At 47.3% G+C, this 18,041-nt stretch overlaps 1 protein-coding gene across 3 annotated transcripts in view; it reads left to right on the top strand.

Moving 5' to 3' along the window:
- Positions 1 to 18,041, top strand: part of RNGTT (RNA guanylyltransferase and 5'-phosphatase) — a 398,444-nt gene that overhangs the window by 208,149 nt on the left and 172,254 nt on the right. The gene's annotated exons all lie outside the window — the stretch shown is intronic.

Below are 18,041 nucleotides of genomic sequence, written 5' to 3'. Positions count from 1 at the left end.
GGTGTTTTGTTTCCAGTTCACTCAAATACCATCAAAAATATTTTTCTTACTAACCCAGCCCTATGTGGAAAACATGAAAAGTGGCACTGGAATCAGTAGTATGTCTGATTTAAGCTCTTTAAACATTGTTCCTTCATTTATTTCTAAAGCACTCAAGAAAATTGAAAAGCAGCATATGTAAGACTGATGCATGATTATTTTAATACAGAATCAATAATTATACTATATTACTAGTAGGATTTTAAGAAAGCATTACTCACATGGATAATGAAAACAGCCTAGATTCATAGGTAGACTGAGTAATAGGGCTGTGCGAAATGGCTATGTTTTGTTTTGGTTTCAGAGGAACAGTGATTCATTTTGATGTTTTGGATCACTGTCCCGTTTTGATTCAGCCAAATCTGTTTTGGAGTTTCAACGGTGTTTCAGCCATAGGTTATAACGGGGAATCACTTAAACGCCTATAATGTTGTCATTTCTTGCCTGATTTGGATGAAAATTGCAGGGATGGTAGCTCCTTCTGAGGGCAAGAAGCCTGCCAAGTTTCAGGGAGATAGATGCTGAGGTTTTATGCACTGCACATCAAATTGTTCAAAGCAAAACTAGTAGCACTTGCTAGGAGGTGGCAGCGTGCTGTCATCCTGCTTACAAATCTGGGGGCCCCCACCCCCTGGGAAGAGTCTGGAACAGCCCCGCAGCCCTCCTGGGGGGTGCGCCCCCCCAATCTGTTTGCGGGATGATAGAAGGCTGCCACTGCTGGCTGGAGCCAGCACGAGCACTAGCACTGGATTCTTACTGGCACTTGGCTCAGACTGCACCAGGCAGACTCGGGTGCTGGTACTGGTCCCAGCCAGGAGTAGCATGATTCTGTTATCTGCATGCTTCGCAGCCAGTGAGTACGGAGCTTAAAAAACCAAAAACCAAAAAAGCCCCGCACTCACTAGCTGCAGCAGCAGCAATTGGGACCTCTCAGGTCTCATGGCAGAGCCCCCATCGCACACCGGGGTGGGGTAGTGGGGATGATCCCTCCCCTCTGCCTGGCAACTGTGCAGCAGCGGCTCCATGGCATAAGTTTGGTGTAGCTTGGCAAGGCACTCCACACTGAGAGTTGGGGCTGCTGGGGCTGAGTGCTGCCGGGCTCCAGGTGACTGCTGGAGCTGCCCTAACTCCAGGACAGTGAACAGTGCCCTGCCGAGCTGTGCTGTACCCACAAAATGGGGCAACTGCTGCACAGGTGCCAAGTAGTGGGGGGTGATCCCTTCCACCCTTCTGCCTGTTGCTTTGTGCTGTGTGGAGGGCTCTGCCACAAGCCCCCAGAAGCAGCAATTCCCGCTTCTGCAGCCGGTCAGTTCAGAGCTTTTTTTTTTTTTTTAAAAAAAGCCCCACATTCACTGGCTGCAGCAGTGGCAAATGGGGCCTCTGGGTGCTCATGGCAGAGCCCCCCTGTACAGCACAAAGCAGTGGGGGACAGCAGGGATTGCCCCCTGCCTGGCACCTGCACAGCAGCTGTCATATTGCACAAGTGCAATGTGGCTCGCCAGGGTGCTAGACGCTGTCTGGGAGCTGGGGCAGCTCCACCTGTCAGCCTTAGTCCCCAGTTTGATTCCCCAGTTTGATTCCCCAGCTCTCTGATTATTTCCCCAGCTCTTCCCTGGGGAATCCAACTGGGACCTGGGGGAACCTGAACATTTCCCCAACTCCCACTCCTGGTTTGATTGCCCAGCTCTCTGGTTGCTTCCCCCAGCTCCCCCTGGGGGTGTGGGCCCCCAGTTCTGAATGCTGGGTTTCAGTAGGCTGCTGCTGCAGATGGGGGCCAGTGGCAGCACCCAAGTCTTCCCAGCACTCAGCATGGGCTGTGCCAAGCAGCTGCCACCCCAGGGTGCTGAGGGAATTGGCAGACGTCATTGCCGGACCCTTGGCATGGCTTTACAAGCACTTGTGCTCTGGCCAGGTGCCAGAGGACTGTAAAAGGGCCAATGCGGTCCCCATTTTCAGAAAGGGGAGGAAGGAGGACCCAGGAAACTACAGGCCCATTAGTTTTACCTTGGTCCTGGGGAAGCTCTTTGAGAAAATTATCCTGGAGCACATCTGCGAGGGACCAGCAGGGGAGATTATGCTTAAGGGCAACCAATACGGGTTCATTAGGGGCAGGTCGTGTCAGATCAACCTGGTTGCCTTCTACGACCAGGTCACAAAATTCTTGGACGCACGTGTCGCGGTGGACATAGTCTTCTTGGACTTCAGGAAGGCCTTCGACACTGTCTCTCACCCTATTCTCATTAAAAAATTAGGCAATTGTTGCATTGATGCCTACACAGTCAGATGGGTTGCAAGTTGGGTAGAGGGCCGCACCCTCTACCCAACTTGGTGGATGAGTCATTTTTGACCTGGAGGCACGTGGGCAGTGAGGTCCCCCAGGGTTTGGTCCTCGGGCCCGCACTGTTTAACATCTTCATCAGTGACTTGGACAAGGGGGTGAAAAGCACCTTGTTCAAATTCATGGATGACACTAAGATGTGGGGAGAGGTGGGCACACTAGAAGGGAGGGACAGGCTACAACTAGATCTGGACAGGTTATGGGGGTGGGCGGATGAGAATACTATGGGATTCAATACTGACAAGTGCAAGGTACTGCACCTAGGAAGAAAGAACCAGCAGCATACCTACAGGCTGGGAAACTCCCTTCTCATCAGCGCAGAGGCAGAAAAGGATCTTGGAGTCATTATTGATTCCAAGATGAACGTAGGCCACCAGTGTGAGGATGCAGTCAGTAAGGACAACCGCACCTTGTCGTGCATCCACAGATGCATCGTGAGCAGGTCCAAGGAGGTGATCCTCCCCCTCTATGCGACACTAGTCAGGCCGCAGTTGGAGTACTGTATCCAGTTCTGGGTGCTGCACTTCAAGAGGGATGTGGACAGCATGGAGAGGGTCCAAATGGGGGCCGCTTGCATGGTCAGGGGGCAGCAGGGCAGGCTCTACGAGGAGAGACTATGGGATCTGAACCTCTTCAGCCTCCACAAAAGAAGGCTGAGAGGGGATCTGGTGGTTGTCTGTAAACTTACCGGGGGGAACGCGAGAGTCCCTGTTCCCCTGAGCGCTCCCAGGAGTAAATAGAAATAACAGCCACAAGTTTCATAGTTTCATAGTTTCATAGTAGCTAGAGTCGGAAGGGACCTAGGTAGATCATCTAGTCCGACCCCCTGCCTTGGCAGGAAAGAGCACCGGGGTCAGATGACCCCGGCAAGGTGCTCATCTAACTTCCTTTTAAAAATCCCCAGGCTAGGAGCCTGCACCACTTCCCCTGGAAGCCGGTTCCAGGCCCTAGCCGCCCTGACTGTGAAGTAGCGCCTCCTAATATCTAATCTAAACTTACCCTCCGCCAGCTTGTGACCGTTATTCCTGGTCACTCCTGGCAGCGCACGGGGGAACAGGGACTCCCCCAATACCTGCTGATCCCCCCTGACCAGTTTGTAGCAGGCCACAAGGTCCCCCCTTAACCTTCTCTTGTGGAGGCTAAACAGGTTCAGGTCCTGTAGCCTCTCCTCATAAGGCCTGCCCTGCTGACCCCTGATCATACGAGTGGCCCTCCTCTGAACTCTTTCCATATCGTCCACGTCCCTCTTGAAGTGTGACGCCCAGAACTGGACGCAGTACTCCAGCTGCGACCTGACCAGTGCCGCATAGAGGGGGAGGATCACCTCCCTGGACCTGCTCGAGATGCATCTGTGGATGCATGACAGGGTACGGTTGGCCTTCTTGACTGCCTCCCCACACTGCCGGCCCATGTTCATCGTGGAGTCAATGACGACTCCAAGATCCTTTTCCGTCTCCGTGCTGGCAAGAGGGGAGTTCCCCAACCTGTAAGTGTGGTGCCGGTTCTTCCTCCCCATGTGCAACACCTTGCACTTATCAGTGTTAAACCCCATCCTATTCTCATCCGCCCACCGTTGCAACCTGTCAAGGTCAGCTTGTAGCCTATTGCACCCTTCTAGTGCACCCACATCCCCCCACATCTTAGTGTCATCAGCAAACTTGAACAGGGTGCTTTCTACCCCCTCATCCAAGTCACTGATGAAGATGTTGAACAGTGGGGGCCCGAGGACCGAGCCCTGCGGAACCCCACTGCCCACGTCCTTCCAGGTCGAGAAGAACCCATCCACTACCACCCTCTGGGTGCAGCCCTCCTACCAGTTGGCGACCCATTTGACCGTGTGGGCATCGACACCACAGTCTCCCAGCTTTTTGATGAGGACAGGGTGAGAGACAGTGTCGAAAGCCTTCCGGAAGTCCAGAAAGACTACATCCACAGCAACCCCTGCGTCTAATGACTTGGTGACCTGATCGTAAAAGGCCACCAGGTTGGTCTGACAAGACCTGCCACTGATGAACCCATGTTGGTTGCCCCTGAGCATGCATTCCCCCGCAAGGCCCTCCTGGATGTGTGCCAGGATAATTTTTTCAAAGAGCTTACCCGGGATTGAGGTAAGACTAACTGGCCTGTAATTTCCCGGGTCCTCTTTTTTTCCCTTTTTGAAGATAGGGACCACATTGGCCCTCTTCCAGTCCTCCGGCACCTCGCCAGAGCACCACGAGTCCTCATAGAGCCACGCCAGGGGTCCCGCAATGACCTCGGCCAGTTCCTGTAGAACCCTAGGGTGAAGATCGTCCAGACCAGCGGACTTGAACACGTCCAGCCTCTCCAGAAGTACCCTAACTAACTCCTCGTTAACCCCTGGCCCAGGCGTGTCTCTCCCGGGGCCCGAGGGGGGCCCAGCAGGGAGGTGGCTGAACTGGTCCCTACTTAGGAAGACAGAGGCAAAGAAATCGTTAAATATGTTAGCTTTATCATCTGGCATGATGACTTAAGTTGCCCATCGTGTCCTGCAGGGGCCCCACATTACCCGGGACCCTCTTTTTACCCCCTATGTATTTGAAGAAGGACTTCTTATTGTCCTTAGTCCGGGAAGCTAGTCCTATCTCCATCTCTGCCTTGGCCTTCCTGACTGCCCCCCTACATCCTCGGTCGACTGTAACATAGTCCTTCTTGGTGATGACCCCATCTCTCCATTGGATATATGCCTCCCTTTTAGCAAGGAGACATTCCCGGATGCTCTTAGTGAGCCATGGGGGTTTATGTGCCCTCCTGCTCCCTTTGACCCTTGTTGGGATTACCTCCCTTTGGGCATGGAGGATCGTCTCCTTAAGGAGCAACCACTCACCTTGGACATCTGATTCCCTTCCCCTCTGGGTCCTCAGCGCTTCCCCAACGATCCTCCTTAGCTTGTTGAAGTCAGCCCTCCTAAAGTCTAGGGCTGTTGCCTTGCTGCAGCCCTTTGCCACCTTACGCTGGATGGTGAATTCCAGCAAGCGATGATCACTGTCTCCCAGGTGGCCCATCACCCGTGGCCAGCACCAGGTCCAACAAGGCGTCTCCCCTGGTGGGAGTGTGCACCTCCTGGGTTAGATGGAGGTCCTGCACTCTGGCTAAGAACCGACGTGAGCGATCAGACTTGGCTGACTGCTCCTCCCAGCAGATGTCTGGGAAGTTCAGGTCCCCCATGATGACCACATCCTTAGCCCTCACTGCCTCTGTGAGCTGACCTAAGAATTCCTGGTCGAGCTCTTCTCCCTGGTTGGGAGGTCTATAGTAGACTCCCACCGTTAAGTCTCTCTCCCCTGGACTGCCTTTTACTCTAACCCAGAGCACCTCAGAGTGCCCCCCCTCTACCCCCTTGCTAATTAACGAGGAAGTATATTCCTCCTTGATGTAGAGTGCTACTCCTCCACCTTTCCTTCCTATCCTGTCCCTCCTGTATAGCCTATAGCCCTTGACACTCACCGCCCAGTCATGCGATGAGTCCCACCACGTTTCTGTGATCCCTACTATGTCAGGGCTGGTGACAGCTAGGAGGAGGGCGAGTTCCTCCTGCTTCTTCCCCAGACTTCGAGCATTCGTGTAGAGGCATTTGAGGCCTCCAACGGTTGTGCCCACTGACCCCCTAGTCTCAGCAATGCCCCGTCCCCCATCACTTACCTGTTTCTCCCTTTTGACCATTGGTCTGGGCTCACTGGCTGTTGCTGGGCCTGGTAGTTCATCATCTCCTCTGCCCTCATCTTCCCCCTCCCCCGACGAGCCTAGTTTAAAGCCCGCCGAAGGAGGTTCACCAACCTGGAAGAGAACACACGCTTACCTTTAGGGGAAAGGTGGAGCCCATCCCATCCCAGCATGTCTCTCATCACGATGTGCCGGTCATGGCTGAGGAAGCCAAAGCCCGCCTCGAAGCACCATTCCTGTAGCCTCCAGTTGGTCTCCGCTATGCACATCTCGTGACGTCTGCCTCGACCGCTCACTGGCAGGATGGAAGAGAAGACCGCCTATGCGCCCATCTCCCTCAGCATGCCTCCCAGAGCATGGTAGTCCTCCATCAGGCGATCAGGGGCTCTCCTGGCCGCATCGTTAGTACCCACATGGACGAGGACCATGGGGTAATAATCGGTGGGCTGGATGATGGACTGGAGCATCCCCTTCACATCCTGAATCTTCGCTCCGGGCAGGCAGTAGACCTCACGTGCTGAGGGATCCTGGCGACAGATGGGGCCCTCCGTACCTCTCAGGATGGAGTCACCAATCACGATGACGCGACGCTTCCTCCTCTTAGGCCTCTTGACTCCCGCCGCCCGCACAGGACATTGTGTGCTCAAAGTCTCCTCCCTGGAATCTTCCACTGCTCCCTCCTCCTCCAGGGCTGCCAGGGCCTCATATCTGTTCTCCAGATGGACAGGAGGAACTGGTGCCGCAACATGGTTAATAGCCCTGGCGCGGGAGACCGTCTGCCACTCACCAGTGGAGGGCGCATCCCGGGCTGCCCTCTCCTCTGTCGTACCACCCTGCAGAGAAAGAAAAGTTGAATGAGAGTAGGTTCAGGCTAGATATCACTAGGCACTACTTCACAGTCAGGGCAGCTAGAATTTGGAACAAACTTCTAAGTGGTGCTCACTTCTATCCTGGGGGTCTTCAAAAGGGTCAGACTTAGATTTCATAGATTTCATAGACATTAGGGCTGGGAGGGACCTTGGGAGATCATCGAGTCCAGCCCCCTGCCCAAAGGGCAGGAAGTCAGCTGGGGTCATAGGATCCCAGCAGGATAAGCATCCAATTTACTCTTGAAGGTGTTCAATGTAGGTGCTTGAACCACCTCCTATGGCAGACTGTTCCAGACTTGATGATCTGCTCAGGTCCTTTCCAACCCTACCAACTATGCCACTGGCCCCAGCCTGCAGCTGCAACCTGCTGAAACCTTGAGTGCAGATCCAGGCACCTGTGCACCTCAGGAAGCGATCGGAGTGCTGGAGAATTGAACTGGGAGCAGGGGAGTCGAACCAGGAGCTAGCACGCAGATCCAGGGGCCTGCGTACCTCAGGAAGAGCTTGGGGAAGCGATTGGAGAGCTGGGGAATCAAACCAGGAGCTAGCTGTCAATATCAGATCAGTCCTTCCCCCCCACCCTCCCTTTTCCCCTCCCTCTTAGTTTTCTGTTTCCCTGCAAGCCCGGCTCTGGAATTCCAAATTTCTCTGAAACATTTCGGAGCTTCCGGTTCATTTCAGACCTTCCATTTTGATTTGGATTCGGTGTTTTGGGTGCCAGAACGGCCTGAAACACCTCCAAAGTGAAATGGCTGCCAAAATTTTGCACAGCCCTACTACATATGCATTATTTTATAAAACAGGATTGCAAGTCCTTATCCTTCATAGCATAAGTCAAGCACTAACTCCTTTGTTGAAAGTTCCTTTCTAGGTGGTTGCAGCTATAATGTCACCAAAGGTTGTCGCCAAATGCATATTCTCTCTAGCAGAAGCAAGAGATTTTTTTTTTCTTATAGTCAGTGGGTCACCTGAAAACTCTTGCAAATCAAGTCTCAATAAGACAGACGGAGCCTAAAGGTTAAACAACGACATAGGTCTGCTGCACAGCTCTTTTCAAATCTCAGCCTACTCTACCTCAATGGCTTCTCAGTTCTGAGAATGTTATCTGATTTGAAAAATGACAGCTAGTGTTAGAGGGAACCCAGTGAAGGTGAGCAAACTTTGCCTGAAGATTAAACACTTTCTGTCACTTTCCTGGACTGCTTGACACTTAGACACTCCCAACCCTCTCCCCCTTTCCACCCAGCCCCCTTTCAGAAGCTGCTTTTGTCATTGTTAGGAAGTATACTGTATTTACTTGAATCTAGGCAGATCCTGAATTTTAGGTTACCCCCCCATAATTAGATTGTATCCATGGAGAATGTGTAACTTTATTATAACTTTTCCTGTATAGAATCTAATTATTGGAGAGTCATCTTTAATTTATCCCTCTCACCACTTCAGTGGCAAGCGGTGAGGGGTCAGCAGTGGGGAAGTCAGTAGAAGGGCAGGCAGTGGGGAGGGCAGACGGTGAGGGGGTTAAGTATCTGTCTGCCTGACCCATCACATGTTCCCTTGCATGTCTGCCCCTCTGCAGCCTCCCCCCCGGGCTTCTTACCCTTGTTTTGATTTCAGCAGACTCTGTCCCAGCTCCAGCCTGGGGCACAGAGCATGTGTTGGCTCTGGCCCCCTATCAGTGGCAGTGATGTGGCAATTCCAACAATCTTGAGCTGCTGCTGTCACTTATGGGGCCAGGCTGGAGCCAAAGCAAATGCATGCTCTTTGCCCCAAATCGGAGTGGGGACAGAGCCTGCCAGAATTGGAGCAAGAGTAAGCAGCTGGGGGTGCAGGCAGCAGCTATGGCTCTGGCACCACCCAGAACCACAGCAGCTGCTTGCCCCTCTGCTGCTTACCCCATAGATTCATAGATGTTAGGGGCTGGAGGGGATCTCTCGAAATTATCAGGTCCAGCCCCCCTGTGCTTAGGCAGGAAACGCTGCTGGGGTCCGATGACCCCAGCAAGGTGAGTGTCCAGACATTTTTTGAAGATATCCAGAGTAGGTGATTGCACCACCGCTGTGGAGAGTCCATTCCAGACCATGGACACTCAAGTTGTAAAGAAGTTTTCCGTATGTCTAATCTAAAGTGGTTTTCTAGCAATGTATGACTGGTGGTCCTAGCCTTCCACTGGGGGGGTCCCGGTGAACAGAAGTTCTCCCAGTCCCTGATGTGCACTGCTTACATACTTATAGGCTGCTACCAAATCCCCTCTGAGTCTTCTCTTTAGGCTGCACCACCTCAAACTAATCCAATGCAAGGGACTTTTTTCACCATATTAAATGATAGTTTGTCAAAGTTGTATCCTGTGGTAATATGTAGTAATTTGGCTTTTTAAATGAAGTAGCTGTAAGCCTGCATATTTAAGTAAATAAGCCTCTGAGAGATGGAAAGGTTAAATACTATTTAGAAAACCAAATGGCCCATTAGCAAAACCCTGGGATGAGATTGCAGAGAGGCATTAGTTCTATAACAAAGTTAAAAATTAAATGGGGAGAGAGGAGATGTAATGAGAAGAATCTTTATACATTTGGTAGTGGTTTTGATTCGCATATCTAGGTGGAGGAAATATCTAGGTGATGCCATCTGGAATAATTTTTATGCCAAAAAAGGCCTCTTTCCTTTTGTTTTATTTTTGGTTTTATGCCTTAGGACTGGATTCAGCCAATCCTTATCAGCCCTGCATTTCCTGACAACAGAATTGGCAGTATCTTACTGGTCTCTGTCCCACATCACCTTACATCCTTTCTTTGCCAGGTTTTCTGGTCAGTTTGTCTTTTCCCTTGTTGTCCTCCTCCTCTCCTTTATTTGTCATCCGTTTTCACTGTTGGTCCTCTACTATGCTGTATATTTTCTCTTTAGTTTTTTCCTTCCTCCCTATTTTTTTCATATGCCCTCCTTCCGAAAAGTGTGTTGGGGGGGTGGGGAGGGGAGGAAGGAACCTCTAATGGTATTTGGGTACTTCACATCTATATAGTAAATACTTGCTCTCTGATAAGTGCCCTTTTGCTGTTGATTACACCTTCATACTGCCTCTTCAGTAGTAGAAACCTGAGATACGGAATCCATTTTCCCATGTACAGCAGGGGTCAGCAGCTTCCAACTGGTGGTCCAGGTCCAGCCTGTGAAGAGACTGGATCCAACCTGTAGCATCTCAGGGAATCAGTAGCATACGCAAGCCACAATATCAGGAGATGGCATCTCCAGGGTCTTACTGCCTAACCTTTTCTGTCTTTCCCCCTCAGTATTTGGTGATCACTGGAGGGTGCGGGGCTGCAGCATGTGTTGGAGGCTGGGTCATTAACTGTGGCTTATGGTTGGTTGCAAAAAGGCTTCCAATCCCTGATGTACAGTGTTGACAACATTTAGGGTTGTGAAGGGGTTGCAGTGGTATTGTCTCAGATGCTCATTAGAAGGTATTAGAACCCTAAACTCTGCCAGCTGCATCTATAATCCATCCAGTAGGATGGTAAATATTATTTCACACTTTTAATAAAAAAAAAAAAAGCTTTGCCTTTTAAATATTGGTAAATAAAGAGGAGTTTTATGTAGAAGCTGTAGAATAGTCTGTTCATCATTAAACATAGTAGGCCAATAGCACTGGGGTATAGGCATACAATTGACTAATTATATAAGGAAATTTGCAGTATACATTAATTTAGATGGGGAGCTCACTGTAAATTCTCCTTCATGAGCTTGCATCTTTGATCCGTGCTTCAGAAAATAATTTATTGGACTTGCATTTCTTAATTTCCATGGTTGAGAGCTTTAACTTTGATGCATTTCCTGTAGACAGTCTTTGTCTAATGACAACTAACTAGCAAATTAATATTTTAACCAAATTTGTATTCCTTAGTTTCTAGCCCCTGCTCTGTCCCGTCCCCCTTTTCTCCCTCCCCCCTCCCCCAACACCTAAGTTGAAGATGAGCAAGTTTCAAGCTTTGGTGGGCAAGCAGAAATGCAGGAATAGAAATGGTCTGAATGCAATGTTCCTTTGTCTGCATGCTTTTTGGTGTTTCTTTTTGTTTTGGGTGATGTGATGATGTTTTAGTTGTTCTTTAAGACAAAGACTACTAATAGATCATGGGGAAAACCTAATTGAAATTTTATAATGTGAAATAGAAGATTGTCTTCTAGTATATTTTTCACAAGATTTATTTGGCTGAGTAGTGATTTTGTAACTCTTATCCATTGTCACTGGCTCCAAGTATGACACATGAAGTAGCACAAAGGTGGATTCCATGCTGCTGTTTTGCCATCCAGTATGCTAGACTTGTGCAAAATTATGCTTTCCTTAATCCGAATAGGCTGCAGTATGATCTCATCTCCTTGCTTTTCTGGCATTCTTCATGGCAGAGGCTTGATGTCGCTTACATGGAAATAGACCCTGTGGCCTAGCTGTTCTATGCTTCAGGACCAGAATTGAAAGCCCCTGACTTTTCAGTAGCTTGAGCACATCTTTTCCTGAACTCCATCCTTATGATCACTCTGAGTTAACTAAATTCTTGTTGCTTTTATCTGATCTCATTGCACAGCCTCAGTGGTGGTAAGGCTTCCGTGCTAGGATAAATTGGTTGAATGAACTGAGCCATTTGAGAGCATGTCTAAGTGAGGAGAGGGTGAGATAGTTTGGCTATATTATGTTGATCTTCAGCTGGTGGAAGTTTGAAGGGCCACCCCATGGCTATGGCTTATAAGACTGGAGTAAGCCTATAAACACCAGCCCACAAGATGAGGGATTCGTCATTCCCTCTGATGCTCTTTAAAGTGCCACACTTGCTTGCCATAAGCAGATTTTTAATTGACAGGGCAAACAGAAAGAGGAGGAAACTGACTGATCAGCAAAGAGGTATTTCTTCCATGGCTTCGCTAAATCATATGTAGGAGAGGAATCTATCCATAGAAGACTAAAATGTTTATTTTTGGTCATTATAATTTTATGTTGACTCTTGAGTGAAGTATAGTAGTTCAGCAAATATTATGGAGAAAAAAAAATAACTGCATTTAGTCTGAGCTAAAAAATCACTTATTCTAGACATCAACTACATCTTATGTTTATGGGAAATAATGTGATAGCTGTAGGTGATAGAAGCAGATTTACATATCCTCATTGGGGATTATGTTTAGAACTAGTGACCATGTTACAGATACTGCTAATGGTGCAAATTAATGTAGAATAATGAGTTGTGGAATATGTAATTGCTGATTCACTGATTACATAGGAAAATAAACTCATTTGGATAAAAGATGATACCTTTTTATGCATAGTTAAACATTACAGCTGTGCATATTCAATTTAATTTTTGGAGTCTGTTTGAAAATTCTAACTTTACTCTTTTAACAGAGTTATTTTTTGCCATGGAAACAATTCATATGTTTTATAAGTAGAAAATCAAGTGTAGACTTTTAAATGTGAGACTTCTTATAATTTGTGGTATCTGAAAGGGTGTACAGAAACTCAAGTCACACTTAAGTGCCAGTTGGTATCCCAGTGTGGGTGATTGTCGTGGTATATTTCATGTCTTTTGAAGCAGAGTTAGAGGACTCAGCTGTGGTGGCTAACTAGGTCACTCTACTCATTAATCGAGGGGCAACTGTTTAATAGTGTTCATTGTGCCACTTCCCAGTCTGCCACTTTCCAAAGAGCCTCTTGGCAATGGATCTCCACAGGGAAGCCATCAACCTTCCCATATAGGAGTGACTTTCAAGGAGTGACTTTCCCATATAGGAGTGACTTTTGAATTCAGGCAAATATGTAGTGATACAGGAGTATGTATCAGGATATATAGGATTATAGTGTCTCTGGTATATTATATGCCATTTATTCAATTTTACAGACATTTCAGTACAGTATTTTCTTTCGTAACTTAACAAAATATCGTTCCAGTATTTCACTGTCGGGGATTATAGAAGCCAACTTTAATTAGCTAAATTGCTGCCCTCAAGCACCATTGGCTAGCTGAAGAGTCTGAAACTTTTTAAGTGCAGAGTTTATAATGTTAATCTAATTGTTTATATTATAGTCAGTGTGTTTATGCCCAGTGGAGTATATTTAGTTTGTTTTGAATGAAGCAATATTACAGTGAAGTGTGTATTACTGACATTTTGTATTTTGTCAAATGGCTAATTGAATTGTCACACATACACATTTGCTTATATAGATTAAAGGAATTGGAACTTGTGGTAGAGGTGATATCTCGTATTAAACCAACTAGATTTTTTGCAAAAAAAAAAATCTTTAGAGAAATAAAAAATAAAAAAAAAATTATTTGCAAAAATCTAGTTGGTCTAATAAAAGATATCACCTCTACCACAGAGTTTTGATTTCTTCTGCCTCTAGACCTGAACCTGTTCAGCCTCAACAAGTGGAGGCTGGGGTGGATTTGGTGGCTGCCTACAAACTCATTAGGGGAGATCAGCAGCAAATAGGAAGAGCCCTATTCCGCCCCAGCAGCACCTGGAGTGATGAGGAACAATGGCCAGAAGCTGCTGAAGAATAGGTTCAGGTTAGAGAGTAGGAGGCACTATTTCACTGTTATGGTGGCTAGGATCTAGAACCAACTTTCTAGGGAGGTAGTCCTCACTCCTATCTTGAGTAAATTCAAAGAGGTTGGACAAACACCTGTCTGGGATCATGTCATCACAGTGTGTGATCCGGCCAGTGGCGGGGGGTTAGACTAGATGATCTGTTCAAGTCCCTTCTGATCCCCCAAACTACTATGAAACCAATATAGCTACAACCTGGATACCTTATATAGATGAGTCTTTCTTCATAGAATATCTCACTAAAATATGAGCAATAATTCTGTGATCTGTTAGCAGAGAACTTTCAAATCCTTTAAATTCCACTCATTCACATTTCCTATTCTCTGTTGTGGCAATACCATTTCAACACCACATCTGAGTGGCGTTGAAAGTATAAGGAAATTACAAGGCATCAATGGGTAAACTTTTATTAATTTTTTGGAGGAAAATAAGACCATTTCCCCTACTTGTTATGGGAAATACATGGAACCTCTGCCATCTGTTTAGCAGAGCCACAGTTTCAAACTCTTTTCCTATCGTCTGAGGCTCAAGGAACTGGTAAATGGTGGCTTTCCAGCATAGCAAGTCTCAGCTCTCCCTAGTAGAACACCCTAAATTATTACTTCTGAACAGAAATAGAAATGATGATTAGGGTATTTAGGAATGGAAGATGTGCATGTATCCCCTAGCATTAGAGACAATGTGGAACAGGGAATGAGTGGAATGGAGCGGGAAGAGAAATCTCAGTAGAAGCAAGGGGGAAGCAGGAGTGTGTGGTAGATGGACAAAATCCCTGTTCCAGAGAAATAGTGGGGCTGTAGCAGGATCAGGCCCCAGAGGTGGCTTTGACATCCTCTGATTGCCAAGTGACTCCTGCCCGACTCCAACTTTTGAGGGTACCCCCCCATTTTCTATCTCTGCCATGCCTTGGTGTATCTTATTCTTAAGGAAGCAGCCTCAGGGGCCAGAGTAAATCTTGGTCCCATCACAGTCTGTTTCACGTGCCTGGCTGGCTCCAGTCTCGCTCCTCTGTTTTTAAATCGTAGTCCTACTGGCCCTATCTGAGCCTCAGGATGCAAGCCACCTTAGGAGCAATAATCATGGCCTCTGTCCTTCCATATTTCCATGTTCATGCCTTGCAGACGTTAAGCTTGCTCCAAGCACCAGCCTGTACAGCAGTGGTTTCCAACCTTTTAAAATAAGAGATCACCTTTGGCATTTAAAAGGAACCCAAGATCTACCACACGCCCCGCCCCCACTCCTTGCCCATGCCCAGCAGGTAAGTCTGTGGCGAAGGAAGTGGAGGGGCAGATCAAGACAGAAGGAGAAATAATTATTTGGGGGCACACCTCTCCAGCAGGCAAGTCCCACCCAGCTGGGGCCCCCGCTCAACTTACCCTGTTCCTGCCTCTATGGCGCTGTCCCTCACCACCCTTTTCCCACACCATGGACTGATCTGCTTTGCTAGAGCACGCATATGCATGCATACGGGCACTCACCCCCCAACCCCAGGCTCGGATCTTCTTCAAGAGGCTCCAGGATCTACTGCTAGAGGCTCCGAGATCTTCTGGTGAATTGAGATCCATTGGTTGGTGACCACTGCTGTACAGGCTTCAGCCCTATTGGCTTTGGCCTGCTGGTTGCTCTAGCTGTGGACTCATAAGCGTAAGGTCATTTGCTCTAACCTAGCTTCAGTCCCAGCCCCTTCTTGGTTGTACCTCGCTAAGGCCCTGTTGGCTCTTGCCTGCCCACCACATCTTCGTTGGGGCATAGGCCTTGGTCCTCTTGGGCCTTAGCCTTCCTTTGTCTTATACTTGGGGTGCAGGTTCTGGCCCCCTTGGTTTTAGCTTGTCCCCCGTAGCTGTTTCCAGGAAGTAGCTTGGGTGTCCATGGCCTAGCTTCCTGAAGCCCCTCTCTCCCAAGAACTACTTCCCTTGCAGCCTGTAGGGCTAGACTGCCCTCCTTGTTCCAGGCACTCTTCTGCCTCTAAGCACCCAGGTAGCTCCTCAGCCACCCACAGGTTTGCCCACCATCTACTATAGCCCTACACAGCATACTTAATCTGCTGAACTTAGGGACAGGAGCCTCTGGCTCCATGTTGTAGTGGGAGTACGGAGTGGGATGCATGGGTAACAGAATTCCTGATGGGGAGAGCTCCTGGAATAGATGGGGGAGAGCACTGACACACTGGTGTAGGAGATATTGTATAATTGGGAAGTATACAGCCAGTGGTAGAGAAGAAGTAGGGAATGGAGAAGCTCAGATAGTGGCAGGTTCCCTGTGAAGAGAATCTGCTATAACAGAAGAGGGGGAAGGAGAGAAGGAGATTGTGATGCAGAGACCGAAGGAAAATGCACATGAGGGAAAGGAGGCATGAAAAACCTTATGGATGAAATTTGGGGATTCTGGTATGACGGAAGGGGAAAAGATATTGTCTCCAGCTTGAAAGATTGAAGTAGCGTTGTATACGTGAAGGGGAAATGGGAAGCATTCAGCAAGAGGATGTTTGGTGACATTGGGCATCATGTAGAATCCCTAGTGATGTTGGATTACACACAGAACCCTTGATTTGGGAACATTACAGGGAGCCCCAAAATTAAAGGGGGGTTGGAGAGGGCCACAGAGGTAGCTGGTGGGATTGAATGGAAGAATACAAGAGCTTCTCCGTGCAGTAAGCTGGGTCCAGAATCTGCGAAGTATAACCCTTGTAACTTAAAAAACTAAAAATAATTTATGGAGAATTATTGTTCTTTGGAAAGCTCCTCCATATCCTTGAGGATTCCCCATTTTTCTCCCTTTTAAAGACCTTCACCAAAGTCCATTAAACTTTCTCAAAGATAGGTCTGTTTCTCTTATTTGCGAGAAGCATTTGAAAACATTATGGATAATTGATGTCAGTGTCTCAATTGTATATTTGAGGAGAGATTGACAGTGAGAAATGCTTAATTACTATTTTGAATTCAGTAATGCAGATGTGCTGTCAAATGAAGTATTAACTCTCATACCGTGTGTGTTATTCCAGGATACTATTTTGGTTATATTAGGTATGTGACCTTTGGATTTGTTCTCCCAGAACTTGCAAACTGGTAATCGCTCAGCACGACACTGAAGTATCCTAGCCAAATAATAAGCTGGGGTGGGGGCAGGGAGCTGGAAACTCTAACACAGGCTTGAATTTTCTAAGTTTTATTTCAGTAAAAACTAACTCCAAAATTTGAAATGAAAATGGAACTGACTTTTTTTAAATAGAAATTTTCCCTCAACACCTAGGTATCTAAACACTGGAACCTTTCTCACCCCTTCCCTGCATCTTTCTCATGTTTACTAAAGACACCAGTGTATTTATTTTTTTCTCTTGTAGCTGGGAGGAGGTGTTTTTAAAGCTTTTAATATTTGAAAAGCAGAATCAAAATTTTATAGCTCCTCACTCACAGGCTTCCAGGGCTTATGTAGGCTTATCCCCCAGTTCTTCTAATCTTACGGGTAATCGGAAAGCTCCTGCAGAACTAAGCAAAGATGAGAACGTTGATTTTTGCAGTCAGAGTTCTGTTTTCAGATTTTATGAATCTTTCAGTTCAGCTCCCAGCATGGCAGCCTCTCCAAGCAAACCTTACATCTCAGAAAAAGGTCAAATTATCTGTCTACATGTGCCTCTCCTCTCCCCCGACTCTCGTTGTTTGCACCTTGCGGCATAGAAGTGAGAGCAGAGTTGTTGATCAGAAATCTAAGTGTTTGTTAGTTTGAATAGTAGAAAAGACACCTCCACAGCTAGATACTCTGTTAAATGGAAAAAATTACTATCTGAGCCAGTATATGCCAGCTCTACACCCTTTGTGAATGCTGGTCTTAGACATTAGGTTATCTTTATAAGCTCTGGAATGAACATGGGTGCTCTAAGAATTCCCTTAATAGACATTTGTGCTAACTATCGTCTATTTGAAGGGCAGTCAGTTTTCTTTCATTCCACAGTAATAAGAATACTTATGGGTCTTTTTAGGATCTGGATTTCCTCAAATCAGAGAATATTTAGGCTTTCTTGTGTTCCATGTATTGTTCATAAGAACAGATGAAACTTCACTTTGAGCCTGGCTTCCTCTCCTCTTATTCATGTGTCTATTAAAATAGTATATTTGGAGGCATTTACAAATACAGGAAGAGGAGCCAACTTGCACAGTGTTTATGAAGACAGAGTAACACTGAAGCTCATCCCAAACTTCTTCCCAAAACAGTTGATTTCTGTCTTAATCAGGTAATTCACATTTCTTCGTTTTTCCCTAAGGCTAGGGACAGACATTACACACAAACTGGTTTAAGTGATCAGAAACTGGTTAAAACCTGTAACAGAACAGACATTCAGTGCACATAAACTGGTTTGAAAATAGCTGAAACTGGTTTGAGATAAACTTGGTTGAATGTAGTATATCAGACTTAAATGATTTGGGTCAAACCAGTTTATGCAGTGTCTGTCCCAGACCCTTCCTGGTTTAACTTAAACTAGTGTCTCCTAGTATCCCAGATGCTTTGCAGCTCTGGGTGGTTCTCTCCACTCTGGA

The sequence above is a fragment of the Crocodylus siamensis genome, chromosome 1, assembly GCF_052110815.1.
Source record: "Crocodylus siamensis isolate JL-2025a chromosome 1, ASM5211081v1, whole genome shotgun sequence".
Taxonomy (NCBI): domain Eukaryota; kingdom Metazoa; phylum Chordata; order Crocodylia; family Crocodylidae; genus Crocodylus; species Crocodylus siamensis.
The sequence above is the reverse complement of the archived record's forward strand: the minus strand, read 5'-3'. Positions and strand labels throughout refer to the sequence as shown.